At 39.5% G+C, this 17,585-nt stretch overlaps 1 long non-coding RNA gene across 1 annotated transcript; it reads left to right on the top strand.

Moving 5' to 3' along the window:
* Positions 1–8,622: 8,622 nt before the first annotated feature.
* LOC109203036 (uncharacterized) lies at positions 8,623–9,152 on the top strand. Its single transcript, XR_002063002.2, has 2 exons — positions 8,623–8,827; positions 8,898–9,152. It is a non-coding gene; the product is annotated as an uncharacterized LOC109203036 (long non-coding RNA).
* The last annotated feature ends 8,433 nt before the right edge of the window (positions 9,153–17,585 follow it).

A 17,585-nucleotide genomic window follows, 5' to 3' on the forward strand; every position in this document is an offset into this window, starting at 1 on the left:
ATTTCCTGACCACTATTGTTTTTTATATACATAAGATCAATCTTTCATTTAATAAAATGCTTTAGACAGGAAACGTTTGATTTTCTTAATCTTTATCTTCAATAACTCTTGAGTTGCTTGAATTAAAAAAAAACATTTTACTTATCTCAGAAATAAGTCTCCATCTTGATTTTAAAAAGTAGGTAAAATATATTTCTTAAAAAATCCAAAGATGAATTTTAAAATTTGAGCAGTGTGTAAAAAGGCCAGTGTACTGCATTGGCAAATCTGAAAGTGCTGGTGCAACTGGCACTTGTTCAACATTATGGTTGAAGATGGTTTTCCTCGCTAATGTGCTAAAGTTTCTTATATCACTGTTGGCCAAGTCATTAGCAAGAGGAAACCTATCTATAAAGATAAATCACAAAAGCTTGTTTACATCCTAATGCTCTGTTTCCCTTCAACATTGAGCATCAGCAGCTTGTCTACCACACTAGTCTTCAGTTTCCCCTAAAAAAGATTTATCCACAATGCACATGCAAAAACAAATACAAAAGCTGCTGATCTCTCAGCTTTTCCATTGACCCAGGACACGGACATGCCCATGAAACTGAGACTCACTATAGATTCTAGTGGGTTCTGAGTTAAGCAGAGTTAAGCCAGCTTCCCGAGACAATAGCCAACTGTGGCCACAAGGTGGCAGTAATTTAAAAGATGGTGCAAAGAGGAAATGAGAGAAACTTACGAGACAGGATGCTATCTTGATGTCTATTTTTACATTTCACTAAACCAGCACTGCTTGATTTGCTTGCCCTAACAAACCACTATTGGTATATAACTACAACCAACTAATGGATAACAATTTAATAAGACAGCCTGGTGAGTGACTGAGTGGGAAGAAGAAGGTCAGTTGAGACATTTAAAACAAGAGTGAGACATGGAAAGAGCTGGTGAGTATGTAAAGGTCAGGATAATGCTTGGCTATGACTGAACCAGATCTCTGTCACATGACTTACTTTCAGTAAGTTTATTGTTTTAATGCTAAACAGTGTTTATGTCATCACTAAGGGAATGCATTGCTGACGAAATAAGCGAGCGTTTTATTTAAATGAAAGCATACAATCTACTACCATTGTATCATATCCACCACTACTATACAAAACTAAGTAAATAAAGCAAACAAACAATACAAACAAAAAAAGTAAAAAAGTAAAATTAATGACTGAATGTACTGCATAAAACTGATGAATGTGTTCAAATGTGAGTCTGCTTAAAAAATAAGGTTGTTTGTTTCAACAATCATTGATACAAACAATGTAAGTCAGGCAGTAGTTGATTTGATTATTTCATCTGGCAGTAATGATAATGGAGGGGTTAGATTGTTTTTTTGATGATGCTGCACATGAATTATAGTACAGAAGGTACAGATAGTGAAAGTAATGAAGAGGGAACAAATATGTCAAAAAATCCAGGCAGCAGACAGTGACATATGCAGAGGCTTGTAAAATAGTTGAGCAAGAGAGGCAGATTGGAAAACCCATCATAGGGGAAAAACAAGTAATTAAAAAGGTTATGGAAATGGTTGAAAGAAAAATAGAGGAAGAGAAGAAGAAGATGATTCAGACTAGTGTGAAGGCAGCATGTCATAGTGTAGATATGAAATATATGAGGTGGGTGGATATAAGGGGTGAACTAAGCAGTCAGGCAAATCAAGAAGGATAATGTGGTGGTTAATTTTTATAACCATGTGAATCCTACAGTGGAATGCAAGAAGTCTTTTATTAAATGGTCAAGATATCAAACAGTTAAACAGAAACATGGTTGAAGCCGTTTTTGGACTTTAGAGCAGGGGTGGGCAATTCCAGGCCCCGAGGGCCGGTGTCCCTGCAGGTTTTAGATCTCACCTTGGGTCAACACACCTGAATCACATGATTAGTTCGTTACCAGGCCTCTGGAGAACATCAGGATGTGTTGAGGAGCTAATTTAGCCATTTAAATCAGCTGTGTTGGTTCAAGGACACATGTAAAACCTGCAGGGACACCGGCCCTCGGTGCCCACCCCTGCTTTAGAGTATATGGATATATTGCGGTTAGATATGATAGGAAATAGGAAAAAGGGGGATGGAGGTGGGTGTCTTTCACTAATTAAGGAAGGTATTCCATATAAAATTATTGAAAGGGGAGGGGATTTGGAGTATGTAGGAATTGAGGTATGGATAGCAGGGAAGGTAATTATGGTTATGAATTTTTAAAATCCTTGTAAAAAACTTGACTTAAGTAAGCTGGAGGAAATAGATATGAAAGGAAATATTATACGGTGCGGAGACTTTAATGCACATCACTCGTTATGGGGTAGTGAGACTACAGACTACAATGGTAAAGTATAAGAGGAATTTCTGGAGCATAAAAATATTGTATGTTTGAATGATGGGAAGAAGACAAGAATGCCAATGCTGGTAAGGAACTGGTACTAGGTTTACCATTTGTATCTAGTTTTTTGAATCCATTATGTGAGTGGCAAGTAAAAAATAAGTCATTTTAGTAGTGATTATTGTATTGGTGTTAGTAAAGTAAGAATTGAATACAAAAAAGCACAGGCAAAAGTCAGAAGTACAATAAGATTGAAGAGAACATGCTGGTTAGTTTTCTGTAATACAATTGTTAGTAATACACACAGGCGGTGATCAGGGGTAGTGGAAATACGAACCGAGCTGATACGAACGAACATAATGATGCTACAGGGGAAGTAAAACTAAGCACACTGAACATGGAAACACCAGACTCTTCAAAATAAAACAGGAAAGGGGAGAGACATGCAGACATGAAACACATGACAGACTAAGACACGTGGACTTAAAATGACAAACTGATGAGGAAACCACACACTATAACTACACACAGAGGGAAAAGGGGGCTGGAGAAGAGACATGGACATAACTAAGCACAAACAGAATGTAATGGCTGGGGGGAAACACACATGACAGATGCAACGGGTCACAAGGTAGAAACATGTAAACAAGAGGAGGAGAGGGGAGACAAAGACATAACTGAAACACATGAAGGGTGAGGGAGACTTAAACACAGGGGGTGAAGACACAAGGGGAATCTAATAAACAATGAACTATAACTGGGCAACCTAGCCTAGCTTAATATAAATAAATGAACTTAAACATAAACCATAAACCATCAAAATATAGTATGTAAATCAGCTTTTGCCGTCCCTTAAGGCGACCAGGGATTAGAAGGGATGACCCAGCAGTGTTAACTAATTATAGACCAATATCTAATCTATTCATGTTGGCCAAAGTTCTTGAAGCTCTTTTGTGTGAGCACTTGAAGGAGTTTTTACACACCAATGCTATTTTATCTGAATATCATCAGGCTTTAGGAAAAATCATAGTACTATCACAGTGGCAATGAAAGTGTTAAATGATGTTACTGTTGCACAAACCAGTCAGGATTCTCTGAGAGAGCAGTGGTATGGTTTACCTCAGTAACAGGTCTCAGTGCATTAAATCTGATGGTCTATGTTCTGAATTTGTTACAGTGCACAGGGGAGTGCCACAGGGCTCTGTATTAGGTCCCCTTCTATCTATCATTTACATTAACAATCTTGGTCTAAATGTGCCAGATTTAAACTTGCATTTCTATGCTGATGACACTGTCATTTACAGCTGTGGTTCAACTGTTATCCAAGCCATTCATTCTTTGCAGAAAACCTTTTTTGCTGTCTAGCAGCCATTACTTTAGCTTAAACTCAATGCAGACAGGACAAAGCTCATGTTGTTTCCCAAATCAAGGAAGCGGGCCCAAATGACTCCTTCAGTAACCACTCTTGAGGGTAATAAAATAGAGTTGGTTCACACGTATAAATATCTGGGTATCTTGATTGATGACTTGCTCACCTTCAAACCACATAGAGAAAAACTTGTGAAGAAACTGAAGTTAAAACTGAGCTTTTTTTAAAAAAAAAAATAAGTTGTGTTTTTCTTTTACTACAAAGAAGCAGCTTGTTGCTGCAACATTTTTAACTGTGCTGGATTATGGAGATATTCTGTTTATAAATGCTTCTGCTTATTGTCACCAAATGGTTGATACTGTGGTCGTGTCCAAATCCATGGGCTGCATCCTCCTGAGGACGCATTTGTAGACCGATTACGTCACAGCGACGCGACGAAGGCTGTCCAAATTCGTAGACTCCTCCGAATGCAGCCGACAAATGCATCCTCCTTTTCCCCGAATTTGAAGGATGGGTCGGGTGTGTCCTTCGTGGCCCACCATATCCCAGAATTCATAGCGCGGCCCAGCCAAACTCCAGTTTCCGGCAATGGCGGCCGCTACTAAGTTTTAAAATTACTCTTATTAATCTTTCTGGGTCACAAAATAAACTTTTAACATATTTTCAGGCGAGAATGTGGGTGTGTAAACTTCAAATATCTGCTCGGTTTATCAAGATATCACATATTTGCAAAAGTGCTTCGACGTTTTCGGAGACGTATGTTACCCACCAGCTCGATAGCTAGCCAAGAGCTCGAGGGTCACTGAAGCCGCCGAGAACGGCACAACTCCCGGCACATCATTTTCAGATCACCGCGGACTTTCGCTACTCAGGTTAAAGTGTCCTGTTATATTTTAGATAGCAAGGAGCAGACAGGCGAGTTTATTAAACTCCATCAAGACAGCGGTGACGCTAATCAGAAGGCTAGACCGTCCAATTCCACGGCTGTTTACTTCCGGCCTACCCGACCTTCTGAGGACCCGGCCCACGTAGACCGCGAAGGCCGGGTCCTCAGGAGGATGCAGCCCATGAATTTGGACACGACCTGTGTATCATGCTTCTCTGAGGTTCATCACTGACCTTAAATTTCAGACTTACCACTGTGAGTTATAGGTCATATATCCATAGAACTCATATATGAGTTATAGGCTATATATCCTCTCAGGTAGGATGGCCTGCTTTGGCCAGTCGGAGGAACTCTCATTTATATTGTTTTATATATATGAGGCAGTACTCAGATTGCTGCCTTCCTATATATGTTCCCTGCTTGCAGTGAAATATGCTGGTTGTTGTTCTCTTCATCTGCAAGGTTAATTGTTTGCTTTCTGTTCCATTTGCACAATCTGAACTTGGCAAAAGAGCTTTTGTGCATTTAGCACCCCTGCTTAGAATGAGCTGCAGAACAACTAGAAAATGACAGAATTCATTTCATTAAGTGTTTTTAAATCAAAACTAAGAAGGACAGTTGAGGCCATTTCCATAACATGCAACTGCTTCAATTAGATTATTTTATTTTTTTTGTGCATATTGTTGTTGCCTGTGTTTAATTGTGTATTTTTTTCTTTTTAACTGTGAGATACTTGCTGCTGCCTATCTTGGCCAGGTTGCCCTTGAAAAATAGGCTTTTCATCTCAATGGGATCTTCCAGGTAAAATAGAGGTTAAATAAATAAAAAAATATTCAGTACATGAAGGATGCAGATGAATCAGTTCTCTCTTCCAAGTTGTCACACAGTAATCATTTGCCAGGACCCCTTGTTGTCATACTTTTAAAAAACAAATCCCTTAACTTTAGCTTTTTAAAGAGTAGGATATCCAACAGGCTCCAATATCTGTCAAAGTCTAAAAAAGACAGCACGAGAAACAAAAATAAAAAAAAAACAAACTAAAATGAGTCCTGAATTCCTAGCTAAAGGTCTAATAAGCTTGTGCCACGGTGAGGCATCCCTTTGTCCAAATTAACAAGAGTCACTATTCTTCCTGCAGTATTCTTGTGTTCAGCGTCAAAGTCACATTTGTTGTTTTACGGGCAAAAAGCTGTGAATTATGGTGTTCAGAACACATGTTCTATTTAAAAACAAGGGTAAATAATGTGTTGGCTGCTAACTTCAAGTTCTTTGTTCAAGTCTTCCAGTGTGACTATTTACAAGAAGCATGTAGCTTTTTGGTCCAGCAATTACAAACCCTTTCATTCAACACCAGATCTTGACAAGCTGTACTTTTCACGTTCTGCCTGTCAACGAGATTTGTTTATCTTGGAAAAAAAAACCAAACATTGTATGACTTTTATGAGATGGCCCACATGAAGAACAAAAGGACTTTTTTTTCACAGCAGTCAAAGGGAAAATAATTGCAAAAACTGCCACAGACTGAAAATTCACTACATACCATGTTTGAAGTCCTTAATCTGTTAACCCAGATCATTTTATGTAATTATTTTTTGACAATGTCAAGATGATGCCTCACATTTTTAAAATCCTTTCAGTTTTCATTTGTGAAGCTATAATATGAAGTGTGTAATTTTCACAAAAACAAAGGGTGCTTCATAAGGATCTTGCATCCATATCCAAATGTTTAAAAAGTACCTTTCAAAAGTTATACCTGCTTTTGCCTACTTTGTGTTTGTGTATTGCTTTTTTTCTCGGATGGAATACACTATCACTGAGATGTGGCTCTTTCAAAATGACGGGTATAATTTTGGTAGCTGTCCCTCATTGTTTGGCAAATGGCACTGAAGTAAATGACAATGAAATAAATGCTGGTTTATTATTATTTATTATTATTTTCTCAAAAACTTCAAACTCAAGATGATGTCTTCCAATTTTTTAATTTTAATTTGTATATGATTATTCATATGCAAAAATGTGATAAAAATGTACAGCATTGCAAAGTGTCTTCCAAAAAAATATCTGCACCTGCCTCCAATTCAAGTTCAAAAGTCAATCAGCAGGGTGGCCTGAGGGCCCTCTATTGGGCCCTGTGCTCACTGCCTGGCACCATGGAGCCCAACTGGCACTTGCCATAGAGAACCAGAATTGGTAGATCCACCACTGGTGCCCTAAGAAGTTCACAGATGAGAGCATACAGAGAGAAATTTGCCTCAAAATGGTTGCAAATGCACACAATATGATGTACAAGCGTAAACTAAGACTTTTAAATGTGTACAATGATTTGTGTGTAACCTCTGAGGAATCACAAGCGCTCACAATGATGTAGGTTGCATTGAAGTCCCAGTGTAAAATTGGGATATCTGGGCTTCCACTGTATACCTGTGTTTCTTTTTCTAAATAAATAGAACAGCTCATAACCCCTTTTACTAGAAAACACAGATTTACCAATAACAGACACTACACAGTGGCCTGCTACATCCTGCATTCAGGATTATTATAAAGCCTGTAAAGCCTGCTTTCCTTAGAAAATGGTCAGATTAACATCTAGGTGTTATTCTCATCTATATTCAATATACACAGACATTCGATAGCATATACTCACTTCAGAGGATAATCTGCAGCATATCCATGATGAGGCAAATGGCGATAACTGATTGCTAGCAGTTCCGGGAGGTAGAAATTGATACCATTGACTGCCTGATCTAAATCCAATAGAAAACCTCTGGGACATTATGTTTTGGTCCATTTGACGCCTCACAGTTGCACCTTAGACTGTCCAGGAGCTCAGTGACACCCTGGTCCAGATCTGGGAGGAGATCCCCCAGAATACTATCCTTTGTCTCATTAGAAGCGTGCCTGGATATTGTTAGGAATCGATATAAGCACGTTGGTGCCATGCAAACTACTGAGTACTGTTTTAAGTTACTACAATAAAGTTTCAGCAAAATGGACTAAGCTGCTGCATATTTTTTCACTTTGATTTAAGGGGTGAATGAATGTAGCCTTTTGTAGGTTGATCAAAAATCAAAAATTTGGCATCCTTTTGTTAGAGAATGTGTTCTATTTAAAACCTAGGGGAAACAATGTGTTACTTGCTAACTTCAAGTTCTTTGTTCAAGCCTTCCAGTGTGACTATTTACAAGAAGCATGTAGCTTTTTGGTCCAACAACAAGATCTATCCCTTCATTCAACACTCAGTCTTGACAAGCTGTACTTTTCATGTTCTACCTGTCAACGAGATTTGTTGACCTTAGGAAAAAAAACAAACATTGCGTGACTTTTATGAGGTGGCCCCACATGAAAAACAGAAAGGACATTTTTTAAAGCAGTCAACGGGAAAATGATTGCAAGATCTGCCACAGACTCAACAAAAGAACCTGAAAATACACTCCATACCATGCTTGAAGTCCTGTTGATGCAGATCATTTTCTGTTGTTTTTTCTTAAGGTGACGTCTCCCATCTTTAAAATTCTTTCAGTTTTCATTTGTGAAGCTATGATATGAAGTGCATAATTTTCACAAAAATAAAGAGTGCTTCGTAAAGATCTTGCATCCATATCCAAATGTTTAAAAAGTACCTTTCAAAAGTTATACCTGCTTTTGCCTACTTTGTGTTTGTGTATTGCTTTTTTTCTCAGATGGAATTCACTATCACCGAACTTGGTGAAGCTGTGGCCCTTTCAAAATGACGAGTATAATTTTGGTAGCTGTCCCTCATTGTTTGGCAAATGGCCCTGAAGTAAATGACAGTGAAGTACATTTTGGTTTGGTTACAGGACTTTCAGGTAAGAGCCTTTCAGCCAGGAAAATCTCTGCAGAAGCTACCTATATTCTCACAAAAATGTCAAACTCAATATGATGTCTTCCAAATATTTTATTTTAATTTTTTATGATAAGCAGGACATTTTTTTTCCATTGAGACCAGATGTGTTTTAAAAGTGTGTCACGGCCTGCGGGATCGGCAAGGCGCTGAACAGCATCACTCCACTCCTAGCCCCCCTTCTCTCCTCTTTTTCCTCTCTCTCCCCCTCTCCCCTGTTTTGCCGGGGCGGAACTCATGGCGGGTTCACGCCCTTGGTCCACGCCTTCTCGGATTGTGCACACCTGGGCCTCATCAGACCAGCTGGTATATCAGAAGGAGGAGATCAGCTGTTCAACGCTGGATTGTTGTGAAGGCTTCTGTCAGTACACACCCAGCTCAAGTTTCCCGTGCCTCTGTCTCTGAGACTTAACGTGTTCCTTTGTTCCTAGATTCCCCGGACCCGTTCCCGTGTTTCCCCGTGTGGTGTGTGGAAGGAGTGACTGGTCGCTAGTGGAGAGGAGAGAGGCTGTTTGGAGCGCGAGTGTGGTTTCCCCGTTTTCCCTGGAGCCCTGGACCCCTGCCCCTCACGTCTTGTATATAGCACTAACCCCGCACTGTCTATACATACACTCGGTGAAGATTTGTAATAAACTATCTCTGTGTGAACGCTACCCAGGAGTCCTGCGAGTGGATCCTCTAAGCAACCCGTGACAAAGTGTTGCTTTCATGTTTTGTAGCAAATTCAAATTCACTTCAATTCAAGAAGAAGAATGAATAACCAGCCGGTATGCTCTCCTGGCCAATAAAACAAAAAAAAGTTAAAGACAAAAGTTGATAAAAAAATAAGATAAAAACATTAGTGGTTAAAAAAAATTGCGAAAGGACAGAAAATATGTTTTAAGAAGAAATTTTAAAGTTGTTATAGAGTTGAGGGGCCTGGACCACAAAGATTCAGTCACTGATAGTTGCTAGACGAGGCTCTGGGACCACTAACAGGGCCATACCAGAAGATCTCACGCTGCCAGGCTCATATGGAGTAAGCATCTAGGACAAAAAGGTGCTGACTCCAGGAGGCAGGAGTCTGACCTTGTAGTGCTTTTAAATCCAGCAGTACAATTTTGAAATGAATTCTAAAACTAGCAGGTATGCAGTGAAGGACTGATAAAATGTGGCTGTAACTTTTGCTAAGTGTTAAACACCTGGCAACATTTTGAATTAACTGTAGTCAGTGTATGTTATGATAACTGATACTTAAGTAAAGTCCATTATAGCAATCAAGTCTGGCAGAAATAACAGCATGGATGACTAAGTTTTGATATCTGTCCAATCTGAATGAAACTGGATGGCATGACTTTAGGCACCTATATATCAAACACAGGTCAGAGTCAAAGATTATCCCTAAATTGGGAGACTTTTTGCAGACATTTTTTCAAGGCTCAGACTAAAATAAAAATTAATAGTGTTGCTAGTACTGGGGGTGGAAGGTGGATTTATGATTATTTTAGTTTTATAGTCAGAGAAAGGTTTTGGCCATCCAAATTCTTCACCCTTCAGACAAGACAACACTTACGTGTGAGACAAGTTTTAATGAAACATAAAGTTGTGTACCATCTCCATGCAAGGTTAAATCTTTGCCATGTTTCTGAAGGATTTGAAGACAGACTAAATGGGCAGACTTACACTGCTAGAGAATCTAAAGGTAAACAATAACTGGTCATGATTTTATACTGTGTATGATTTTGTGAGTGTGAGAGAGACAGTCAAATTCATCCTCCAAAAAATGTGAAATATCCTGCTGAGCTTGTCATCAGTCAATCCTTTATCTTTTGTTTGTATAGCATCTTGCATGCAGTACAGTTTAACGTTCTTTACAGATGAGTGAGAGGCCAATAATAGAACTGAATACAAACCAGCATTCATTCTTAGAATTGTCAGGACCTATTGATGTCACACATGTAATAGACCAAAAAGCCTTTTGGCGTAAGCTTTCAACATGCAAGGTGTAATACGCAAGAAAGTTTGCATAACATGCCATGAGAGGGCACGCAGAAGCATTGTCCCAGAGAAGACTGTTTTATAATGTAAAAAAATATTTTAACCTAAACTAAACCTAACCAAGTAGTCTTGTAAGTCTAAGCCTTACAAAATCATAAAAAACAGAAGTAAAAGACAATAAAAAAGTCCAAAAGGAAATGGCTACAAAGGGGCAGTATATATAGTGTCAATAGAAAATTGTATTTATTAGTCAGTATAAGCTTTTAATGATATAAGTTTGCTTGTGATAGAATGCTGCATGATGATCATTTCCTTGCTTAGAGCTGGTTTTTCTTTTGATTGTTCAGGACTGATTATTCTTTATAAAACATGTTCTGATATTTGTATCTGAGTCTTCTCACAGCGATAGTAAGAAGACAAACAAGCAGTTCTGACCTCGAACACACACACACACACACACACACACACTCACACACACACAATCACATACGCACATGCTCACGTCAAATGTATTCATTTTTCTTGTGCATAAATAAAGACAAGTGCAAGAGCAGAGCGCGCATCGCAGGGCCCCCACTCTGGTGTGAGCGTTCTGTGATCGCCCTTGTATACATGTAAATGCTGCAGCGTCTGTGTGTGTTTCTCCTCTTAGACTCTCAGCTGAAGAAGTGTCTTTAGAATAAATCTCTTGACATTTATTTTGGTCCTTCGAAGCCGGGGCAGAAACATCAGAACTGTTATCTGTGACTCTGTTCCAGGATCCAGCACTGATTCCTGACGCCGTGGGAAGCCAGCACCGAAGTCTGTGCACAGCCCTCTTAGACGAGGCCGAAAGACCTGGGACGCTAAAATTCGGGTCCAGGCCGGTGTTTTTAGTCTGGTCCACGGCGGTGGGATTCAGTCTGGCGATCCGAACCACCAGTGAGACGTCTGAGGGTGAGAAACACTATTTTGATATATAAAACGGCCGCAAAGGTTTAAAGAAACGTGATAAAACAGGTTTAAGTTCGCCAAAAGAACTGTGTTTAGACTGGTTTTAGAGGTAGCCGAAATTACTTCGTGACAAATTAAAATATGTTTAGGCAAATTAAAACACGTTGAGACAAAGAAATTAAAATAGGTTTAAGTTCGCCAAAAGGAACTGTGTTTAGACTGGTTTTAGAGGTAGCCGTGAAATACTTCGTGACAAATTAGCGCGCAAATGTCTATGTGTGTATGTGTCTAGAAGTAAGTTGATTTTACAGCACAATACACTGCTGAACTACTTCTGTTTTATTTTGTTGTTTGCTTGAGGCTCACGTACTGGTGACAGAGGAGAACGGTTGAGCTTCGTCTCATAAAACTGATACCGCTTGACCTTTAGGGTCAAGTCGAAGGCCGTATCAGTAAACCACTCTGAAGTCGAGCGTGCCAGTGACGGCCCAGCAAAATCTTTGAAAATGGGGAATAAACAAGCGAAATTAACACCTGATAAGGGATGGTTAGAAAAACAACAAGCCGGAGCAGGAATAATCCAAAAGAAGGGGAGAGGAATGGAGAGGCAGACAGGCGAAAAAGAGTAAAAGCATTAACAAACAAAGAAGACAGTGACTCAGAACAGGATAGCAGCTCAGGTGAAGAGAACAGTTCAGATTAGGAAGAACATAATAATCCCTCACCAAGTGAAAAATTCAAGATCAAAGTAGAAGTTTAAAAAGGGCTGGAAACAGACCCGACTGAATACATATAAATACAAGAGGAATAAAGTAAAATAAACAAAAGGCTAAACTGAATTAAAACTTAACTGTAATGTATTCAAACTGATAAAAGCAAGGATAACAACCTGTAAACTGGTATGAACAATGAAACATAGTTGGGATGAAGACCGTGCCCAGACTGAAAAGAATGAAAGAAAATACATAACTCACACAAACACATATTAAATGAAATAGAGAGATGCATAAGGTATATTAAGGTTGTGTCATTGTTCAGCCAAGGAAAGTGTGTGAAAAGGAAAGTGTCTCCAGCTTGGGAAAGGGTGAAGCTGCAGATCACCCCAGCCCTTGATGGATACAAATAAAATATAAATAAAATATTGTAATATATTACTGCTGTTATATAAAAAAGATAATAACATTAATAATGACATAATATTAATATGAAGAGGCACCTCAGTCAGTTATGATGTGAGGTGGATAATTAGAAGTAAGTCTGCATCAAGCTTAAGGTTGCTCAAATTCAGTACAATGACATATGAGATGAAGAAAATAAAGAAAATATCTAAACTAATTAAGTGCATAGAGGCACTTGACCTGCTCGAAAACCTGTCATCCTAGATGAGACATTGCTGAAATATAGAGCACACCTATACTAACAACTAATAAGCTAAACCCTGTATACAACAGCTAAAGCTACAAGATTGAGAAGCTGAATTAAATATATGGTCACTGCTAAGCTGATGAGCAGGTTACACATTTCTTAGAGCAGGAGCTACATAAGAACACATCAGAGGGAGGGAAACAGCGATTAAAGCTCAAACATGCAGCTGTCTGTGGGCTCAGTTTTTTTCCCCTCACACTTCTGATTTGTCTTTGGCAGCAGCCTTTTTTGCATCCTGACTCATGTGTGTAAAGCGTTGATGCCATCAGCAACTTGTTTTTGTTTTGTTTAGTTTTTTGTTTAAGTTTTGTTTTGTTTTGTTGATTTGAAAGTTAATTAAATTTGTGATCACACTTGTGAATCACGGTGACACATAATGATTAGGCATATGATTTACTAATGCAGATGTAATAAGTTTATTCTAAAATTCAAGGAGAACAAACAAGAACAACATCTTCAGTTGTGTCTTGTTGTTGTTCTCTGTGTAGTGTGCTGATTTTTGTTTTTTGTTTTTTTTGTTTTGACGTGTTGCTTGAGTGAGGAGTACTGTGACTTCTGTAGTAGCTCTCACCATGCCACCTTGATGATGATAAGTTCAGAGCCAGCCGAGAGCTGGGTTGTCTGCTTTGCTTTAGGTGATAAGGCAGAAAAGTTAAAACTTAGTTTCTTGTCTTGAGAGAAAAAAAAGGGGGAGATTTTGTGTTTCTCAGCCAAGATCAACTACAATTTCATTTTCTATTTTTGAAAAAGGAGAATTTAAAATAATAATAATAATAATAATAATAATAATAAAACAAACAAAGAGTGATGTTTGACTAGTGCATGATCTGCGAGCAATAAATGAAATCACTGAAATGATGCCGCCAGTAGTAGCAAATCCCCACACTATACTGAATCAAGTCACTCCAAAAAAAAACAAAAAAACAATGGTTCTCAGTGATAGACTTATCAAACGCTTTCTCAGTGTTTGGCTTCACTTTTGAGGGGCAGAGACAGTTTCTACTCTACGTAGATGACATTTTAGTGACTGGCCACACAGAGGGAGGGTGTAAGCAAAATACTATGGCTGTGTTACGTCGCTGAGTTAAGGCCACAAGGTATCTTTAAATAAACTCTAATTATGAAGTCACATGCTTAGGGCACACCCTCAGGTGAAGGCAGAAAGCTACTAAACAAAAGAAAAGAAGCCATACAAAATGCGCCACAGCCACAAAACTAAGCATTTACATTCCTTCTGTCAGTGAGCCTGAGTTATGACCTTGGCTCCCTGTTTTCTGCCCCCGTGCAATGTGCTCTGTTGTCTCTACAAAAAAAAAAAAAAAAAAGGCCCTGACTCTCTGAACACAATATTCTCTTCATAACTCAGCAGTATGAGATGTCATGAAACAGTGTAACTCACTCACAGTAAATCAGCAGTATAGGATAATACAAACCTATCTAATAAATCTAATGATTTTCACATTCTTTTAACTCAGAAGTATAATAAAACTAAAACTACATACTGATTACACAAGAAGTATGATGTGGCCCACAGCAGTATCATGATTCACTCATTTTGTTTACAGGTATAATGTAATATATAGCAGCATAATAATCTCACAGCTGCTAATAGCACATTTGCCTTTTTTGACACACATGAGAGAAAGGCAACTGTTAAGAAAATGCCCTTTTGGGTGAGACAGGCCCACGTGCCCTGAATGCAAGCGTACTAACACACATGAAGAACAATGAAGAACAGCTTACACTATAGCACACACTATATACATGCACCTCTGTATCTCTCATTGGTGTTAAAGCAGGAAAAACTTAACAGAGTTTTGTTATCAAATGCTGAATTTATCTACTGCTGACATTTAACTCTCCAGCTTGCTGGACAATAGGTGACACCTTTGTGAAAACAGAGAAGAGAAAATAAAGACAGAGAGAGAGTCTGGTATGACCAAGCAGTAATCAGACAATAAATTTAGTTGGTAATACAATAAATTGTGAGATGCTTTCTGTTTGATTGATGCAACACAGGTAATTTACTGTATGAAGGAAATTTTTTGTGATAATATTTTGAACGTGCATTTCTGTTGACCTATCAACTTAGCACATTATAAGCTGAGATGCAAATTTGTTGATTGATACTAGATTTGGAAAAATAACTGGATTATAAAATAAGTAAATAAGATGTAACAACGGTTGAAATTAGTTTCTTATTTCTAGTGTGTGGAGGAAGATTTTATCATGGCACACATCTGTTTACATGGGAGAAAACTCGTCATGTGATACGACATTTAGCAATATGCTTCTGATGTTCAGCACATCAGAAGGATGACTCTGAAATTAGAAAGGGAAACAATTTTGCTAACAAAGCTGAAAAACAGCAGCAACCATAAAAACCACACCATTCGACTGTCTGTACTGCAGGACGAACAAAAAGCAGCATCACCTAAAGAACAGAAAACAATGGCTAAAACACGGAGCAGTACTAGACACTGATGACATAATGAAAATAGCAGGAAAGCCCATTCTTCCCAAATCATTACACAAAACAGCCGCTCTGATGAGCCATGGTTTTGAGCCATGGCTCATCGGGGGGGGGTGATCCAAGGAATGGTCCTTATTAGAAACCGACAATTTTACACTATTAATTTTGAAACTTCAGCAAAAGAATACGTGAGAACATATGTATGAATGTATGACCTGCCAAGAACACAATACCCAAGGTAACTTAAGGCCAAAAAGAGGACATTTTCCTACACCACCTCACCCATTTCATACAATTCACATGGATTTCATTGAATTGAATGAGTGTCAGGGTTCAAAATATGCTCTAGTAATTATAGATGTTTTCTCAAAATGGCCAGAAATCTACCCAGTGAAGAAAGCAGACGCAATCTCAGTTGCAAAATGTCTATGCAACCATTTCATTCCAACATATGGTATTCCTACTCTGATAAGATCAGATAATGGAACCCATTTTGTAAATGACGTGATCAGCAAAGTATCTGAAGCATTAGGTTTCAGTATAAAACACCATTGTGCCTACCATCCACAGAGTGCAGGATTCGTGGAGAGAACAAATGGCACTATAAAACAAAGGCTCAGAAAAACAATGGAAGAAACTGGCAAACCATGGCCAGAATGTGTAGGCCTAGTCAAAATGTGGATGAGAATAACACAAGGAAATAACAAACTATCCCCATTTGAAATTATACATGGGCGACCTTTTCCATCGCCAGTTATTAGCAAGCCACTAGATAAATCAATCCGTGAAACCACTCTGGCAGATTGGATGACTCAATTGTTGACAAACAGAGAAGTTGTTTTGAACAATAAACTGCCGCAAGACTCTTTTTCACCTATCTCTTGCAGGTTGAAGCCAGGTGATTGGGTCCTTGTCCGAGTACTCCAAAGAAAAAACTGGAGCTCGCTAAGGTGGGAGGGTCCATACCAAGTGCTTCTGACCACTCCAACTGCCTGCAAAATAGCGGAGAGACCCTCCTGGATACATCAGAGCCACTGCAAAAAGTTGAGGTCCCCGAGGATTCCACTTCCTTCACAAAGGAAAGGAAAGTCTCACTCGCGCTTGGTTGCTTCGGGGGTGAGGGGGGGCAGTGCCGATTGGGCCCCCGTAGGGTAAGCCCGCACTCCAATCTCCATCCGATCAACTTTAGGGCAGCCAGGTGCAGGTGTGTACAACCATGGGAAGATGGACCCTCTTGGTTACCTTGACTACGACGCTCACCCTTACAGGACCCCAGCTGACGCCAACAACAGCTGAACCACGAGGCAGACAGAAAAGATGGATACACGACAACTCCCACCTAAGAGACATGACTCAAGACCACATACACCCTTGAATGAACAATGCCTGGTACCACTATATCCACGACAGGACCAGGGAAGAACCACTCCATGTGCTACAAACAAAGGTAACAGGCCGCTTGGACACACCACCAACTGCAACCGGACCGCTGGAGGAGGAGAGGGTGCCCCTGTGAACATGACTGGACCATCTAACAGCACGTACTGGGTGCAAGGAATGGCCTGGCTATGTGGACGACGGGCATATTTCATACTGCCCCCAGGCTGGACAGGAACATGTGCTCCTATATTCCTGTCAGACCACACCTTCAGGATGACCGCTGTAAACACCACCCCCAACCACACGGCGGAAAGGAAGATCAACATCTCCAGGTATCCAACCACACGACCCCGTGTACGGCAGTGATGTGCCCGAGGAATTCAAACTATGGACCACTGGACAGAAGGTCCTCCACTCACTGTTTCCGTGGGTTGGAACCGGAAAAAACATGTTAAGGATTGAAACTCTGGACTACCGCTTTGGACTCTTCTTGAACGCTTCATGCAAGATCAACGAACAGCAAGATCAGGAAATCAATGCATTACGGATCGCAGTGATGCAACATCAAGTAGCTTTGGACATGATACTAGCAGAGAAAGGGGGACTTTGCGTCCTCTTCAACAACACCTGCTGCACTTACATACCAGACAATGTACACTCATCAAACATGACTGATGCCCTGAACGCCTTGAGACAGATCCAGCAGGCCCAAAATCAGGACTATGTGAGTAATACAAGTGACTGGTTTTCTTGGCTTTACACTGGCTCCTGGCTACAGGTGCTAAAAAGACTACTACTGCCTTTTCACTGTGCAATACTTTTTGTTAATAACCAACGGTGCAATAGACTTCAATACTTGAAAAACTTGAAATACTTGCAATTCCCTTGTATTCGTATTTATTCTATTTATCCCTTTTTGTGTCTCTGTATT

This window comes from Oreochromis niloticus, linkage group LG7, assembly GCF_001858045.2.
Source record: "Oreochromis niloticus isolate F11D_XX linkage group LG7, O_niloticus_UMD_NMBU, whole genome shotgun sequence".
Classification (NCBI taxonomy): Eukaryota; Metazoa; Chordata; class Actinopteri; order Cichliformes; family Cichlidae; genus Oreochromis; species Oreochromis niloticus.